Source organism: Nothoprocta perdicaria, unplaced genomic scaffold (genome assembly GCF_003342845.1).
Source record: "Nothoprocta perdicaria isolate Ctin4 unplaced genomic scaffold, notPer1 scaffold_122, whole genome shotgun sequence".
Classification (NCBI taxonomy): Eukaryota; Metazoa; Chordata; class Aves; order Tinamiformes; family Tinamidae; genus Nothoprocta; species Nothoprocta perdicaria.
This window is the reverse complement of record NW_020454339.1, coordinates 1030087-1047442: the sequence shown is the minus strand read 5'-3', so window position 1 is coordinate 1047442 and position 17356 is coordinate 1030087.

Here is a 17356-nt window from a genome sequence, read left to right as displayed (position 1 = left end):
GCCCCTCCGCTGCTGCCCGCCCGCTGCGCGCGCAGGACGGAGCCGCCCTCGGCCGGGCGCCCTCCCGCCCTGCAGCCACCGCCGGCCCCGCTTGGTCCCCCTCTCCTCACCCGCCTAACTTTCTTTTTCCCCATACTTAGAGAGGAAGAGGAAAATAAATAATAAAAAAATAAAAGTCAGCTCCCATTTAAATCCCTTCTCCCCGCCCGGCGGCCGTTAGGGCGGTGGTCACGGCCCCCGGGGCCGCCCTCGTGGCGGCGGTAGCAAGAGCCTCGTGCGGGCGGCCCGTGGCGGCCGAGACAGGGCGGCCCTCGAGCGTGAGCCCCGTCGTGGAGCGGCAGCCCCACAAAGCTGCCCTCGTCTGCAGCAGGGAGCTTCCCGGGCGGGTGCCACCAGGCCCTGAAGTGGTTTCCCCCAAAAAAACTCKGCTGTTTTGTGCCTTTTTTTAACATGGACAATGCCCGCAGTCACCTCAGGGCATGTGGAGTCCTATGGGAAGCAAGAGCTTGAAAGCACTGCCTCCTGACCTGTTCGTTCTTGATACAAAATCAATAAGGAAACCACAAAGTCTAGGGGAGAAAAATCATTACGTTCATTCAGTTTTAGGAAATACTTCAGACTTTTGTGAAAAACAATGAACTAGGTCTTCTCTTAATAGTACTACTGTAAGAGCCTGAAAACAGTAGTATTTTTCTGTGGTAATTTTAACAGGAGATGTAAACTGTGGACTCAAAATTCATCACAGGCAAAAGGTGGACTGTTCTCAGTCAGCAAGCTCATCAATCCATTTGATGTGATTCCTTTGATTTCAAAGATTCAAGAAATACGTGTTTATCAATTGAGCTTTAAAGAAAATGTCAACCCTATTTTTGTCCTAAGTTTGCCCCAAGAAAACTGCTAGTGTGAAGCAGGAGACCAGTGTTATCACTCTTTGGTAACACCTTCAGATTCAGCTGGTAGGCACCATCACTCTTTCTTTGTTGTGATATAAAACAACCTAATAGAAATACATAGAAAAGTATCATCACTTTAAGAAGAAACACTAATTAAGGGGGGGAAAATATATATATATATATTGGAATTCTCTTTTCGATACCACATTGCATTGCCAGCAGCTGATGCAGGTGAAGATGTAAATAGTGAATAAGCTCCATACTGGTTTACCATAAAAGTTTGTGATTGCAGAGATAACAGTGACTATTGCAAGTTTCTTAAGATGGATCAAGTCTTTTCTCTCTCTTCTGTAATGTAAATGTAGGCTGAAGAGAGGGGAAAGTTGGTTTTAATGTATTTATTCTGTGGTTCATGTTTTTTTCTTATTCTGCTCTGCACATAGATCATTAATAAATCTGCCGAGGTCCTCTTTCTGGGCTTTGTTGCTAATCTAATATATACTATATATATAATATAGATAATTGAAAATATGACTTTTTTTAATAGACTATACATTTAAAATTGCTATGTATTTTTTTCTTTGCCTTATGAAGCAAAAAAAGTGTGTGACAATATTTTACGCAGAAATTATGGTCTTCTCTGGCCTGCCTCTTCCCTGTTTCAGAACAAGCTTTGTCGTATGTTTGCCTCACCCTGGCGAACAGTGACATTCCAAGTATTATTCCCTCTTAAAAGACATTTGATATACTTGTGAGAGCAAGATGTCCCAAGTTCACTATTATCATAACTTTGGTTTTAAATGTTTTATGAATCCTCAAGATTCTTTCATTCTTCAGCTAGTTTTAGGGCAATAGATAAAGAATATTATTTTGTATGTAGGGATTAGAACCCATACATGCAAAGCTAGCTAAAAATATTTAAGCTTTATTAAGAATCTAAAAAAGTACAATCACAATTTTCTTCATTTTGCAAATAATCTTTATTTCTTTCTACTGTACTGTGATCACTAAAGACTGCTGGTTCTGTTATACAGTGCTGAAGGCTAGGATGAGTGAATGTAAATTGCTGGTTGTCTCTTTAAGCATATAAACATCCATAGCTTGTTTCAGGTGTGTGATGAAACTAATATTACTAGCGTTTTGATTTTTTTTTTTTCAGTTGCAGGTTCAGCTAACTGTACTTCATAGCTTTGCTGTTACTTAGGGGTTGAAATCTGTTGTTGACCTTGGGTAAGATCTCGTAAGCCACTACATACATCAGCCAGAGTTGGAACTTCACAGAGTGGGTACACAAGGTCTTACTTGAAATACAATATAAAAGCAGTCTCTGTGCACAGTATTTGAGATAATCATTTACAAGTCTCTCGGAAGTTTTTAACAGAATCTCTTTGGGTGTCTTCTTGACTTTTTTTCACCCGTTTTCCCTGCTAGGTAAGGACAATTTTGGAGGACTCAGAATCAGAATTGACATCTAYAAAGTAGACTGGGGTCTGTAATGTTTGTATACCTAGATTTTAAACAAAGTATAYTTGGCAAACAGGAATTTCAGGACAGACTTTTGCAAAATGTAGGCAGTAATGTGCTAGTGTGTCTCCTGGTTGGAGTTGTATCTTTCTTTTTCTCTTCAGTGTTTCTCTTGTGTAGGGGATTGGCAGGGAGCATTGCTAGCCCCTAATTGGAAGGTGTAGGTGAGTGGCAGTAGTTGTGCTCAAACTGGACTTGTGGAGAAATTTTCCATAACTTCACAGAAGTTAAAAAACTTAAATGCATGTCTCTACTACCACATAAAATTTATATACAATAACATCCATTTAGGTTTCTGCTGCATTTTAATTTCTCTGCTGTCTTAGAAATGTCCTATGCCTAATCTCCTGATGTTAAAGAATAGTTTAAAAACTGTGTAGAAAAGGCAAAATTAAGTGTAGTAAGTAAAATTCCTCAACAAAAAATAGAGGATGAAGCTGAAACAAATCTTCCTGTCTCTAATAGACTCAAATACAGGCAGATTTCTTCTGAGAACCGGTGTGCAGAACTAGTCTTGGATATCTGTAGTTTTGGTTATAATGAAAAATACAAATCATTAGGTTGGTTAATTGTCCAGCTCCATTTTCCATCTGCGAAAAATCCCTCAAACAAATATTGTTTATAAGAGAGTAGAGGGAAGATTTCCCTGGTAATTACTGATATTTTTTCATATAGAGACATTATTATTCAAAATTCACAGCAAAAGAGAACCTTCAAATATTTTTCTGTGGGCCATTTCCAGAAAAAAAATGACATTTAAGTATTTGAAATGGGATGTATATAAAACTGTAAGTTTTACAAGAGTAAAAGTTTTACTTTTACAAGTTTTACAAGTTTTACTTCAAGAGTACAAGCCACAGAATTCTCTAGCTGTAGTCACCCAAGTCTTTCAGTGGCTGCAGCTGGCATCTGTAAGCCTATCCAATAAGTACCTAATGTACTTCTTATATCCTTACTTTTGGTTGAACCAAAATAGTTGATGCTTGACTTGTATTTGTTTAGGATCCAGAAAGTAGGTCAAGCGTCATCTAAAATCCCTGGTGGGTTGGATGTAAGAAGCAGATTTAGAGCATACCCACCACATAAAGGATCTGAACAAAAAAAAAAAAAAAAAAAAAAAAAAAAAAAAAAAAAAAAAAAAAAAAAAAAAATAAAAAAAAAAAAAAAAAAAAAAAAAAAAAACAGTGGTTATGGTAAAGACAGAGAAGAGGCAAACATCATAGCAGCCATCGCCAGGCTGCAGGATCACCATGATTATGGGGACAAATTGAAACACGGGAAGTTCCATTTCCATGTGACAAAGAACTCACTCACTTTCCTGTGAGGGTGACAGAGCAGTGGAACAGGCTGCCCAGGGAGGTTGTGGAGTCTCCTTCTATGGAGGTCTTCAAAACCTGTCTGGATGCCACCCTGTGCCCTGTGCTCTGCGTGTCTCTGCTGGAGCAGGGGCTTGGACTAGACGATCTCTAGAGGTCCCTTCCAACCATTCTGTAATTCTGTGATGATTAGAGAACTTGTGACCTGGAAAACCTGCGATCTGTGCCCTAGTCAGCATTAGCAGGTCAAAACTAATCTCTCTTCCAACAATGGTACCATCACCAATAATTATTTTTTTTTTCCTGATTTGAGATCCTCTACCCGTCCTGTGCTGTCTGTGTGCAGCTTCAGAGGCGCACTGATGGAGTGCCAGAGCAAACTGCTGAATGACCCAACGATTAGGAAATTCCGTAATTATTACATTGTGAAGTCAGGCTGAGTAAAATATCGTCACATTATACACTTACATATATGAGTGTGAATATCTCTGTAAAAGTACAACTGAAAAATAGATTGTCATTGCAAAATATTCATACAGACAATAAGGAGCAGATTTATGTCATAAAGGTGGTATATAGCTTTTTGACATTATGTTTAAAGTAGAATTCTGCTTTAGTCCTTTTTTTTTTTTTTTTCCTATGTATATTTTAAAGCCTCTCCAGCATTACAGTGGTTAGGGAATTTGAGTGCTGTAATTTACTTGCTGCTACCATTTACTTACTTTTTATTTAAGATGTGAGATGTGGATGTGGATTCTACTTCTCTTCTGTGTGTAGTAGCTGGCACAGTAAGGTTCCACTGTCTGATTTTTTTTTTTTTTTTTGATATGTAGCAATGTAAATAGTCAATAGTCAAGAGTGCGTTAAAATTAATTTTTTTAGCATCATGATGGAGAACACGAGAATGACAAATTGCGGACTTGACTCCACTTAGTAGAAATCAATCCAATTGCTTGCTTCTGGTTTTAGGTGGTATTCAATTCTTAATCTAGATATTTGGAAATCAAAGAGAATCTTTTTCCCATAGCCAGTCCCAAATATTTTAAGTTGAAAGTGAGAGAGAATGAGAGAGGTAAAAAAACCACTGAATTTAACAAACTACAGTTCCATAAAATGTAAGTTCTCTGTATTCAARTATCTCCTTCAAAAATGACCCTATGTTTAGAGAATATAATTATTTCAATACACTGACACTTTTCAGATTTGATCTTCATCGTTAATGCACTGGTGAATCAGTAATGAATATGCATTTTGTTATGTGTTGGTGTCGTTTCTGTTGGGCTGCATCTTAGCAGCACTGGATATAAGACTAATTTTGCAAAAGTAAATRATTTACAAATTTCTATGTCTCATCTCCTTAAAACACATTTGCTTTATTTTAATTCCAGTCCTGCAAGGTCCTTTCTAAGCTCAGAAAACCAGACCTTCTTATATGAATATATTTGAAAAGCAGGCAAAGCCTCCAGGATCTTTTCATCAGGAACAGTTTTCACAGGAACAATACATAGTGTGTGCACTAATGTAAATCCACTTCTCTCTGAAACTGTAGCTGCTAAGTCGTGAGCCACAGTCCGGAGGCATTTCCTGGCACCAAACTCCCCTGCACCTCTGGCTGAGGAAAGGGCCTGTGACCAGATGAGGTGGAGAGCAAGGAGAGAGTTAGGGCCCCCTTTGGGCACAGGAAGAAAGGACAGGATTTTCCAGAAGACACAAGGTCCAGGAGGTTAGTAAGGAGAGGGAAGCCCTTTGTTTTGTTCTGTTCAAATTTCAGTAGTCAGATTGTTTTGTTTTGTTTTGTTTTGTTCTGTTTAGTTCGTTTTGCTTTTTTTTCCCCAATATCTGAATGGTGGAGTTGAGAGAAGAAAATCAAAATACAGCAAAATACTTCCTTCCTTCTCACTCCTATGGAAACAACAGGTATATTAAATGAATGTGTGTTCACTGAACAATTTCCCCTTACCTTTCTGTAATAACTTTTGAATTCAGTGGCCAACCTGAAACATGCTTGTGAAGACTGATAAATTCCTGCAAACCCAGAGAAAAGGGGTAGCAGAGTATAGCAGAAGGCTTTTGCAAATGTCCTCTGGAAGGGCTAGGGACAAGAAAAAAAAAGCTACATCATTAAATTGCTCACTATTACCCTCCGGAGAACGAGGAGAAGGGGGAGAAAGGGTGGAGAGTGGGCCAGCAGCCTGTGTAAAYGCCTGCATAACAGACAGCTTCAGTTCAGTTTGTGTTCTTAAGCACCCCAGTCAATCACCCATGCAAAACAGCCTTTAAGAGACYAAGCTTCATTAGTTCCAGTGCCCACTGAGTGATGTGATTTAATTACAGAGCTGTATAAAGCAGCGTTGCACAGCCYGTAGTCCACAGATAATTGGTGGTCAATAAAATATTAGAAAGGACCTCAAAAGACAAATAAAATCAAAAAATAAAAATTCCTGCATGCACATACTCATACAGGCAAGCAAAATGGGAGAATAAAATAAGGGTAAATTTTGAATCCTTATTTTCATTTGGTGTTAAAAAGAATCCATTGTGGCAGTGTTGGCACAGGAAACACAAGATGGTCTCTGAGTTGGTTTTCTTTCCAGAGGTTCAATGATCCTTCAACTGCAAACAATTGAGAATCATAATTGTAGGGAAAGCTCGGGGTCAGAGCTGCAAAAGGACCAGCAGGTTGCTCTTTTTCCAAACTGTTACTCTGACTGTTACCCAGGAAATCTAAGAAATCCCAGCCTTCAACTTTGGTATTTCCTGAGATGTTACCCTGTTACTATTGTCTTCACATACTGGTTGTTGTGGTCTTCATGGTTATTTAAAATCTGATAGCTCTGTTGTTGATGTGGCACATGCACAATTGCTTTTTTTATTCTTCTTCTAAGGAAAAGTAGAGATCTTGAACTTCAAATTTATTCTGAACTGAATCTCTGACCTTTTATGGATTCTTGCCTGAAAGCCCTTTTTCTTTCAAGTTCTAATACACCTTTTGTCTCTGAAAATCTTCTCTTGCTTTGGCACAGGAGAAAAGAATTAGGCCAAGGTATCAGAGAGTAAATAAAATAGACTTACGGTCCTGTGAAGGTTTTTTAACAATTGGTGAGTCATAAAATAAGTTATAAGTGATTCAGTTTTAAGGCAGTACCCATCCGTGGTAGATCATAGTAATCTTGGTGAAYAGATCCTTTCACTGATATTATACACTGTTAATAAAAAATGGACTAGAAATTCAGAATTTACTTAGAAATTTGCAGTTTTTAGCTGTCTTAATATTCTCTGTTTTAATGTAGCCACAAGACACCTTTCCGATGTGAAGGGTAACTAGTAATTTGTGTATGTTGCATATTTTAAAATTAAATTTAAAATTTGCATTAATATATACTTGATTTTCTATTTAAAGTCTTTTAGTCACAAGGAGTAGTAATAATAATCTTATGTTTGGTTATTTTTAAAACTATCTTCTCTTAATATGACTTAAAAAATTGCATAATCGAGAAATATGTCTTTTTTTAACCTATTAAATATTAATGTGGAACACTTGCATTTTCATTACAAAAATCAGTGTACTGCTACTCTTTTAAAGCTCTTAAAATGTGTTGAAGTTCTAGTATCACATTCTGCACATTCARTTTAAAATACATAATTCTTAGTACGTAACTGAGGAAATACCATATTGCTGTCCTTCTTTGAGGATAAAGCTGTTCTGTTTTGTTTTCTGCCTTCATCTACATGACACCGGTTGCTCTGGAGGGCCTGTTTGTGACATACTCACTTAAATGTTGGCAGTATCTCACAACTRCATCATTAAATCCTAAATCAATATTTCCTGCTGTCCTCCCAGTTATTTGCAATACAAATAACTGGAGGGAAGGAAGCGGGTCTCTGTTCCAGGTAAAAGCCATGACTTTTAGTGGAAAACAAAATCCAGCTTTATCCAAAACTCTTCCTCTGATGTAGGGCCATGAAGTTAAGGTTAGTTAAAAATCTTCAAGAGCACAGATTCTGGTATGCAAAAGTATTTGAAAGATGTATGTGGGAGATGAGCTCAGAGGGTTTTGTTGCTTTGGTATTAAGGGGTGAGCCCCGTCTTGCAGGCAGCAGTTCCACCCCGGCCGTGAACCATGGGCGTCTGCTCTGGCTCCCCAGCAGGCCCGGGTGAGGGGCCGTGCACAGAGCGCGGCCCCGTGAGCGCAGCCCGGGCCTCAGAGCGGAGCCACACTTGCCTTGGAAAACCTTGGCAAACCAAGGCAGAGGCAGAAAGGTGATGGAATCAAAATGGACCATCAAAATATCAGAAATCAACACCGCGACTGCTCATGATTTTCCTTATTACTGTTGGAAGTTTTTTCTTACTGCTGGAAGTTCTGCTCTTGAGGGACAAGCCAAACTTACCATAAGGTAGTGCAGCCTGCACCACAGCTGATGCATGGATCTTCTGAGGAATGCTTTTTTTTTTTCTTCTGGAATTAAATGACAAATTAAATGGCTACTTTTGTTATTCCCCCCCGCCCAAATGAATGGTCAACTACAGGAAGCAGTAGTTACTTTGTTAATTTAGTAACAATGTTACCTGTGAAAAAATAATAATTTTGGAATAATTTTACCTGTAAAAAAAACTAATTTTGGAATCCCAAAGATATGGCTGATTTTCAYCCCTTTTTCCAAAAAAAGACAAGAAAAAGTATAATGACAAAGTAACTATTTTTGGACAGTAAATCATTGTACTTTTATTTACACAATGTTTCAAAAATGATTTTCCAAGATTATGCATTTTTTTCTACTTCTACAGAAATGACAGTTTATTTTGAAAATGCTGACACATTCCATTTTGTATTGCATGCATGTGAGTAGAAGGRTGTTATTTTACAAGACCCTAATGATCTTAAATATTTCACCATGATTGAATGAAAACTAAATTTGGGGTGAGAGGGTTAACTTGCATTTCTTAAATATGAAAATCTTTTAATTTCTCTTCTGTTTCCGAAGATGTATCTCGTTARCTCTGATAAGGAACATATTAGTCTTGCAGCGTTCAGGGAAGTCACAAGCCAATTTTGTTGATTTCTCTTGGGACACAAGATTATGTTCATATTTATTTTGTGGCAGGAAAATGCAAAGTAAAGAGAGGCAAGTGAGTGAAAGTGGTACTCAATGCAACGTAAGTGGTAAAATTGCCATATAGCAACAAAGAGAGAACTTACATGATTTGCACTTTTACTTTTTTTTTTTTTAATAATAGCTTGCCTTGAACTTGGGTGATTTTATGCACTCAGGAAGGTCAGAGGCCAGCCAGTACATGAAAATGAAATGTTTCAGAAATGCAGAAGGAAGTGGATATGCTTCTGTATAGCTAAGATCCCCTTTAAAGAAGATGTGGTCCACTTGTGTTCAGGAAGAGATTGCTCTAGCAAACTACTGCCTGGGCTTTCTGCAAAGCTGTGGCAATCTGTTTGTGTTCAATTAAATTAGTCTCTTGGTAGTAAATGATTCAGATTTCTTTCCTAAAATATTACACATCATATTGGCCCATATGCTTATTCTTTACTGTTTCCAATATATTACTTTTCTCAGCAGATGCACTTCCTACACTGCCAGTGGCCAAAGAGAAAACTCAAAATTTGGACAGCAGCTGACATGATGTAATTAATTCTTCTGTCAAAATAAATTTCTTGATATTGAATGTGTGAGGACATTTACTGTAAGAAAATGAAGCTTGAAAATACTGATCTAGTGTAAATAAAGTTACAAATATTATGCTTTCCAAAAAAAGTTCTAGTTTTGTTTATTTGTAATTTGACAAAATATTTGCAAAGTAAKAACTAATAGGAAGATTAAGGTATAAGTAACATTTCTCTTTGCAGCCAACAAAATTGGCAAAACTAGATAGGCTTCTGTCAGAGAAATCAAATCAAATGATCTTTATGAAAACATTAAACTAATTTTATAGTCGTTAGTTGGAGGAGTTGACCTTTTGTCCCAAGATGGTCAGTTATTAAAATCTCTTCTAGTCTTTAGCATTGTCAGTATTTCAGTTTTTAAAGCATTGGGTTTTGTCCTGTTAGCCTGAAAGATCTGTATGATTTTTAAGTGCTATTTTTCTGCATGGTTTCATATAAAACTTGCCATATAAAATTTTCAAAATGATAAAGTTTGGGCAGTTTCTTTTGAGTTTTTGTCTTAGAAAGCGTCTGAAAAATCCTAGTTGCTAGATTGTAAAGCAGATATGAGAGACCAGAGGGTGTTACAGTATGCAAGTTTTTCCACTGAGTTCAGTCATTTGCACACTGAGGATAASTAATGAAGAGCTGCCTTAGTATGGAGAAAAGGCTGGATTTAATTTCTGTGATGTTTATAATTATGCAGTGGAATGAAATGTTGACAGTTTTGTAAAGGGTTCTATAAGGATTTRTCAACATGTATAAGGATAGTGTTTTGGGTTTGCCTTTAATACTAAATTCCAGTTTTCTGATTTCTTTTTCCTTCTCTACCTCAGATGTATTTCCTAACTAATGTAGTTCTCCCTCACATGACAGCATAATTTCTGAGCATCCATCCTCAAAAGCCAAGTGGGAGGCTTGGTTGATTTAGAGTCATTAAGCCTTATATCCTCATTGTTTTACATATATTCTATGTTCACTTTTACTGATAAATCTCTTTGCAAGGATAAAGACTTTAAATGTGATAAATTTAATTTTTTATTGCTTTTGGGTGGGAGTAAGACAGCCTAGAAGCAGCTCATTAATTAATTTCATGTGGCTTGGAGCCTAGTTAGGGGAAGAAGGCAGGCACAAGGTATTATATTAATTAAAGAGCACCCCCTCTTGTATTGGTTATTATTAGTAGTGCTGACTTTTTACAAGCCCTTTATATAAGCCACYAAATACTTAAATATCTTATACAAGAAGGAAAAGAAAATACTTTGCCACTGTTTTGGGGAGACCAAATCCGGTCTACTACATACTTCACAGCATAAATTTAATCCACAGAAAAGCTGCTAAACATTTGGTTTTTGGCTAGCATTGACTTCTGTCTAGTCTTCTTTCTGGRGGAAGCTCCTTTCTCTGTTGAGTATATTTCTGAAACCACGTTTTGAAGCATATAGGAGTTTGCCCTGCCCGGGAGGGCAGCTCTAGGGGTGAACAGCTCTATGACCATTTCAGGTTGCTGTAACTCTGTTTAGATGGTGAATCCCATTTGTAGCAAAGAACTGATAGATTATTTTATCAACTTTTGGCATTAATTAAGATTGATATATTGCTGTGTTGCAGGAAGAGAAACCATTGACATAAGTGTTTTCTTAGCCAAGGAGAAACTCTACCCAACCATATATGACTAAAATATGACTTAGTGAGCACTGTGCGTGTCTGCTAAGAACTACCYTATTCCACCTCTGTATAAGTTACCTCTGAAAAAGTTAGCAGGTACCTCCTTAAAAGTAGCATTTTTTTTCTCCTYGAATTCAGGCATGTTGCTTGAAATGTGTCTTCAAGTAGCGTTTCTGTAAAGTCGGTGTCAGGATGCCATTGGTTTTTGTCATATCACTTCTTGGGGCTGTGGCAGCTTCTGGGGCTCTCTGCGTGTTCCGAGTGGTGCTTCCGCGCAGACAGAATCTGCTTTTCTTGCAGGGGAGTTTGAACGTTGTCCCCATTGTGAATGCAGCCTGACTTTGCCAGAACAAGGTTTGTGATTTATTTGCTCTTTCTATGCCCTCCAATACCATCTGAAAAATAAATTGACTTTGTCTTCCATCATCCTTGAGTAAGCGATAGAATTGAATTTGCATTCTTTGGGAGACTTACATTTCTAAAAGGTTTTATTTATTTTTCTTTGCACGTACACTGTGTACTTAATAAGTGCACAAACTGAAATGCTTTGAGGGAGTTATTAATAATTATCATTCTCATTAATGTGTCTGGGGCTCTGCCCAAAACTAATCTGAACTGGAGCACTTCAGAAGATGTGTTCTCATTGGAAAGAGTCCAGAGCAAACCAGCAGATCTTATCAGACACCTAGAAAACATGATCTGCGAGGGAAGGCTGAGCCTCTCTCAGTTGTTTATCACAACAARAGAAAAAACAGTATTTTCAGAGTAGTAGTTCTTTGATAAAAATAATTTGATCCATTTGGGGGGATGGAGAGGGAGCTACACACCTATTTGGGAAATAAATCTTTGGCTCTCAAGAATGTAATATTCTATGGAAATGCTGGGCTAAGACATGAGAAATGTGTGTTCAGTTCTTGGCTCTTTARCCAAGCAGCCTCGGGAATTCACTGTGTCCTTTGATCTGCCAGMACGGCCATGGTAATAATGTTTTCCACCCTATGTTGTTTATGGGGTTTGATCCAATTAGGACTTTGGCAGTGAAACACGGCTGACGTGCTTTCAGCTTCTTACTCTAAAACGGCTGCAGGCAAACCTTGTTCAGCCCAAAGGCAGACTCTCCCACGTGTCTAAATTCACCTGTTATTTGATCCCAGAGTTTTCCAGCTGTTTGCAGGGGTTCTGCCTCGCTTGCTTGGCAGTGTTTCCGTCTGAACACGTCAGTGACTGAATCTCGCTTGCGCTCCTATAGGACCAGGACCTGGTGCAGCTCCAAGTTATTTGCTGTCACGCAGGGTCAYTCTGAACTGCCGTCTGGAGACCTGACATCCACTGGCTTCAGGGCCCACTCTTGTCAGCGTCCCAGTTTCCTAGGCCTGCAATGCCAAGCCTTAAAATCACACTGGTTAAGGCATTTCATTAAGCCAGGGGCGTTCGGCAGCCTACCAGGAATGTCTCTACCCTTTTGCTGTTGCAAATAGATATTGAAGTAGTTCTGGCAGTAGAGACCAACCGTGGGATCGTCTTGCTGCAAAGGACTTCAATTGCTAAGTTAATGCAGTCATTGGCACCCGTGCTCGGAGCAGCCTCCTGGTGCTGGTTCCAGCTCCACCATCGGGTTCCCCGCTGACGCTCCGGTGGGATGTGGATGCYTGTGCTGAGCGTTCCCTATGGATCGGCTGCACAGGTGCTCCTCTCCATGTGCAGGGCTGTTCTGAGATGCTTAAGCCCTGCAGACAGTACATGGGAACATAAATCTTAATGATAGGACTCCCTAACATGATGTGAGGTGACCGTGTRCCTGGCAGTCATACAGGAGCCTTAGCCCCGAGCCTGTGTTCCTTGAAGGTGGATGAAGGGACCCATTATATTGAGTAAGACCCACAGGCATCATAATTCAAGTCAAAACATACCTACATACCTACCTACGTCACCTATTCTCTAAGTAAAATCAAAGAGCAGAATATGTCTGAAAGCTCCTGCATTTTAATSGCTGTTACTTCATTAGAATACTAGTGAGTGTTGTTTTGTAAATATGATTTGTGCACGGCATTTCGGAGCCTTCATTACTCATATGGAGCTATATAATCACTTTTGTTCCCTAGCAGCACAGAGCCTAAATAGGAGGAAAAAAAAGACTGCAATAATTTAAATCTGCAGAGAGACAGAGAACTGTTAAATTTGTCCTCTCTCAGCAGCCCCAGTGCTACATTCCCCATATTATCTATTGCGAGATTCAAAAGCAGACACAGGCTAAAACTGAACATAACCAAAGTAAGATAATGCTGGTTATGAATATATGTGAAAGATAATGCTGGTTATGAATATATGTGAAGTCTACTATACCAGTTGGGTTATTGTCACTACTTAAAAATTCTTCCTCCTGCTTTCCCAGTGTGTATAGCCAGAGTTAGGAGTAGCTTCAGCAACCACTTCAACACTGAAGGTTTTATTTAAAGCCTGATAAATAATAATAAAACATCTCCATTTGTTTCACACTCAAATTAGACTTTTTCAACTGTTCTTAGCTGCTATTTATTAAATAATTGTCTGTTATTTCTTACAAAAAAGCATTTAACTGGCACTCCTGCTACCAAGAAATCATAGAGACATCAGCTGAATTTTATTTGGCCTCATGGTCTGCGCTGATTCAGTCTCCTGTCGGAATGAGTCATGGCTGATACCGTTCACTGGGTGACGTTTAAGAACAATCTGGATCTCCTCATAGCTGTGGTTTTACTTTGGAGTTGGAAGACTTAGCTGTCTTTAAAGGAACTTTTGAAATTTGTCCTAAATGCAGTTATAGTCAAAAGAAGTTATTTAAGAAGGTAGCAAGCATCATGGTTTTCTCAAAGAAATCATCAAAAAAATGTGTGGGCTATTTAAGGTGACTCCAATCAGTAATGCCCTCACCTCCRGTTGACTTTGTGTCTGATTCTAATATTGGGGCTGTTTATATGAACCTAAAGAATAAATTACCCACTCCAAAAAATGCATATGCCATCCTTAAAGTAGTTCCAGGAGCCATGGAATATGCCAGCTGCCTTCTAAGTGACACCCTTAAGAAAGAACTTTCTAGTTTCTTGAATTCTTTATTATTTTGATTTCCCTAAAACATTATGCTGTTTTCCTTTTAAATGTCAGAGCCAGTTCAAGGCCGTAGAGCACACTGTGCTCCGAGTTCTTGAAAGAATGGTTGCAATCTATTTCCGTCACTGATTTTTTTCTGAGTTAGTGCCAAGAAAAGCGGAGGTGCCCACAGCAATGACAAGACTGGACAGCGAGAGGAAATGTTTGTGCAAGGTCTGGCCCACACCTGGGAAACGCTCCCGTAGTGAGAGTCTCGACGTGCTGTGAGGCACTTGAATAAAGAAGCGCTCAGTGCACGTGGGGTTAGAGCAAATAGGTCTGACTGGAGACGCTGGCATTTCGATCCATGAGTTAATACTTTTGGCAGGAATTTGTTTAAATRTAAAACTTGGCTTGTGCTTTGGTAAGGAGAAAGTCCTGAGAGATTAAGGTAAGCTGACTGAAATTTGTCATGATTTAACAGCTCTGAAACTCTCTCCTACTCTAAACTACTGTAAARACCGTGGTGGGGAAAAGCTACGCTGCTGTAACTGTACTTAGACTGATAGCTGCTCTTTCACGCTGGAGGTGATGAACTCTTCTTTTTTATTTTTTTTTTTCTTTCTTAAAAGGAGCTGTAAAGCTCCCACATTTAAATAGCATTGTCTTTGTATTAGAAAGGCAGAAATGAGGCTTTCGTGTATAAGCCATGAAATATGATCTTCTTAGCAGTCGCTTTTGAAAGTGTGCCCTAGGCTTTCTCTGCTTGGCTTCCACATGCTCATACTGAGCTAAGTGAGGAGGATTTCCTCCTCCCCCCGTGTATTAGCTCCCAACCCGCTAAAAGGAGCATTTCTGTTTAATGAGATGATCAAACGCGCGCAGCCGAACTGAACTGCCGCTCGTCCGAGGTGCTCCGACCGACCTGGAGGGGAAGGGGTGACGGCAGCGGCCTGCAGGGAGGCGGCGCAGAGCGAGCAGCTTTGGTTGTGCGAGAGGAGCGTTCAGCGAGACCATCGGCCACCAAACACTGATTCCTGTCGGGGCTGTGGGAAGCGTTCGGCCCCTCAGTCCTCTGCTCTGCACAGGGCCTGGGGAGCATTGGGTTTACACCAAGCACAGGGATCCTTCTCCACCCGGAGCGCTCCAGCTGGAAGAACAGGCTCATCCGGGGGAAAACGCTCACGAAACCACAGCAATTTGTCCACCCTGAAGTTCTCACTCCGCTCCCAGTGAATTCATCAGGAACATCCTTATGTTTTTATGTTTTTATTCAGTAAGAGCAGGCTATTGCCTACTGTATTTGTTAATACATTTATTTATGTGTTTCTGCAAATTCATTTGTTACACTTTGTGATATAACACAATTTTATGACATACTGTTTAGGGCAATTTGGGACTGTTTGTAGTTTTCATACATCTATGAAAGTCATAATATTTGCTATAAATATACTTCATCTGTTTTATTTTGGCTCCTTTGGTTTCTGCACATTTGTAACAGTGTTGGTGCTCCCTCCTCGTGTAACAGATGATAGCTAAAACACTTCAGTTTTGTAACAGTTAGGATGGTTCAATCCTGTCTTTCATTAAAATATATATATTTCTAATTAAACTGTTTCTGACTAAGCTCCATTTTAATAACATTGAGGGGTAAATCTTTTTAAAATAATAATTTACTCTTTTGGAGGTTTTAAAATTTCCATACCAAGGGCACATAATATGTGGTCTCTGCTTTTTGGTTTATGTGGAAAAAGTCCTGCTTTTTCTCTAAACTCTACCTTACTCAAGCTTGATTTTCTTCGGTTGACACAGTCATCAGATACCATCTACGTGTGCGTAAGACTTAGCTGAAGTGTTGCTACAGGTATAAATAACTTTGACCAGCTTACATCAGGCCTGTAATTATTTGAGTGCTCACATTCAGTTTTTGCACTGTATGGTATGAATAGAATGCAGTACTTTCCCCTCAAAATGGTAATCTAAATCAGTTTGGTTGAAAATGCAAATAGAGTTTCCTATGCTTTATTGACTTAATGGATTAAAGAAAGACGTTGGAGCAATTTAGCTGCTCACCTACCAAGGCTTTTACATTTCCATACCTTTTTTGATAAAATATGCAAATCATCTAGAGAATTGAGAATTATTTTGTGGGTTATTTGATTTCACAAGAATCCTCTCTCAACTCTGTAAAGATTAAATAGTACAGTAATATGTGTAGACCGAAGATATATACCACTTGGATGCTCCATTTCCTGAGATAAGGTTGGTCAGCCTGCATACTCTGACAGCACTGCAATTTGGTGTAAGTGAAATAAAATTATCACCAAAAATAATTTAAAGAATTTCAAATAATTTATTAAATAAGAATCAAAATTAAAAATTTTATTTTTAAATTAAATTAATTAAAATAATTATATAATAAATTATTTTWAAAAAGGAGAGAGAAAGAGAGAAAGAAATGACTGAATCCTGTCAGTGATCAGAAGAATCACAGAATCACAGAATATTCAAGGTTGGAAGGGACCTCTAGAGATCATCTAGTCCAACCTTCCCGCTCAAGCAGGCACACCTAGAGCATGTGGCACACGGTGGCGTCCAGGCGGGTTTGAAGACCTCCAGAGAAGGAGACTCCACAACCTCCCTGGGCAGCCTGTTCCASKGCTCTGTCACCCTAACAGTAAAGAAGTTCCTCCTCACCTGGAGATGGAACTTCCTGTGTTTCAGGAACTAAAAAAAGAACTAAAAAAAAAAAGTCATAAAATGTGCCTAGAAATGAATAAATAGGAAGAAATAAACTCATTGCTTTTAAATGTTGGAAAAAATGCCACAAAGCAACATTTGTGAATTTGTTGCTGTGGTTTATCCAGTGTTGGCTCCAACACTTTCTAGCTGGTGTGAGTTTCATGATAAAATTTTGTTAAAGTAGATGTGCACACATGCATATGTCAGTGCATTTGAACAGAATTCAACAAAAGTTTAGGAGAACAACATTGCACAAAAACAACCCAAAAGTAAGTTCATTTTTAATATAGGGTTAACAAGATGAAAGTGCTTAGTTGCTGTATGTTGGAAAACAAGAAAATAAGGCACCCTGAAAGCACCCTGAGAAGTGTGTCTAACTATTCCTTTTCAAGCTCAGCCTGAGTTGTTGCTACACGTTTTAAGCAACAAGTTAGAACATGTAGCAAAGTTCCATAGATTATCCCCTTTTTATGAGTAATGCTTAAAAGCA